A 1927-nucleotide genomic window follows, 5' to 3' on the forward strand; every position below is an offset into this window, starting at 1 on the left:
GATGAAAGAAAATTAAGATAAAAAAATAGATTTTCCCCCTATGTGTGATTCACTTGTTTTCTGATAAGCTTGAATATATCCATCATTTTTTTTCATGGATTTATAAAATGTGTATTGATCCATTATTGAGTATTCAGTGCAAGAGACTTAATGGTAAGATAAGCCAAATTATTTCTGTCTTAAGAAACCTTGGCTAGTAGGGGATTTAGTAGCCCCTAAAAGGAGTATGTAACCACATGTAAATCTGCATCCCTGACGAGTGGGTTGTCGAAAATATATGCAGGGAATTGAGTGCGTATGTGGTGTAGAAAGGATGGTTATTTTCCAGCAGGTTATTTTCCTGCTACAGAAAACTCATAGATTCCTTTGAGGAAAATTAATAAGGATCTGGTTGTGTTACCGATAACTTTTCCCCAATAAGAAGGAAGAGCTAGAAGTGAAATTCCAAGGTAACTCAAACCAGTAAGAAATGGAACAGAAAGAGAGTAAAGGAAAGAAATTGTTTCAGTCTGCAAAGCATTTCACTGACCATCTTTCCAAGAAGAGCTGGTCTAAATGTAATATATAAATAATAATATTTTAGTAATAGTTTACAAAATTATCTTGACCTAAATATGAAGTTTGCATTAAAATACATGTCCCATTGTCAAACAAGTGATACCTGTGTTATCATTTATAGGAGAGAGGTCCCATTCCTTCTGGAGTCCCAAGTCCAAATAGTGGCAATCCACTCTATTTTTCAGAGTCATTGACCCAGGAGAGATAGAACACACACAGGTGGAAGATTTTACCCAAGATTTTACTCGTTTTATACACAGAACAGACAGATGCACTTTTTTAGTATATATGTTGGCCAGTGGGTCTCATTCAGCAGCAGACACAGGACAATGGTCTTCACATCCTGCCTCATACTGCCAGTGAAGACCCCATTCCCTTCCTGCCAGAATGGCTATGATAGCAGCAATAGCCAGTTGTCATATGACACATATGCTCAAGTATGACAAAGGAACACACTCTGAGTCTGCAGTGATGTTCCCAAACAAGACAATAAGCTCAGGATATGAGAGTTCTTTATGTAAGCACCCATCCTTACATGGTCGAGGGGGATCAAGGAGTGGATGTAAGTGGATAGCTTTCCTAACACCCCTATAAATGCATTCCAACATCCCCACTGCAGGAGAGGGTCTTCGTAATGTCTTCTTATGTAAGTCAGCTTCTTCCTTTTATCTTCCAAGGGTTTGCTGTGGGGTCATGAATAGTGTGGGCAGAGACACTGAAAGAAAGATTCTATATGGACTTAATATTTTGTATTTCCCTCTATAAAGTTTGGCCGGGGAATCACCTATTCTTACTCTCTACTATGGAACCACTCTGAGATACCATACCCTGAAGGAGTCAGTCACTTTCAGAGAGAAGGGTATTGATGACATGGGGGAAGTTCCATGATGAAGGTAGGGGATCAGGGGATGAAAACATAATGGGTACCATTGGATAATTCACATATTCCAGATTTCAATTTCATCCTTTCATGCACTGTTATTTGCAGTTCCACCATCCATGACATTCTACATGAAGAAAGAGAGGAATACTTAATGAAAAATGTAAAGGGACGTGTCAATTCTCATGGGTTAAATGGTTTTAATATTTTATGTTGAGAATAAAAAGCAATCTAGATCCATACAATGAAAAATAGTCTCTTGAAGATTTGGTCGTATTGCCACCTGGTGGGGGGGGAAGTACCTTGTAAAGTTGATGTATTGTCCTACAGGAAACTTTATATACTCCACATTGATATATTGTCCCATTCCTCTCATCACCAGGATGCAAAGGGACTGGAATGGAGGTGAGGAGGGCACTTCTATGAAAGTTAATGACCTAGTCACAATTTTTAACATCTTTTTCCTTACTGGTAAGTCTTGCTTATTGG

This window comes from Otolemur garnettii, unplaced genomic scaffold, assembly GCF_000181295.1.
Source record: "Otolemur garnettii isolate 467f Iridium unplaced genomic scaffold, OtoGar3 scaffold00033, whole genome shotgun sequence".
Classification (NCBI taxonomy): Eukaryota; Metazoa; Chordata; class Mammalia; order Primates; family Galagidae; genus Otolemur; species Otolemur garnettii.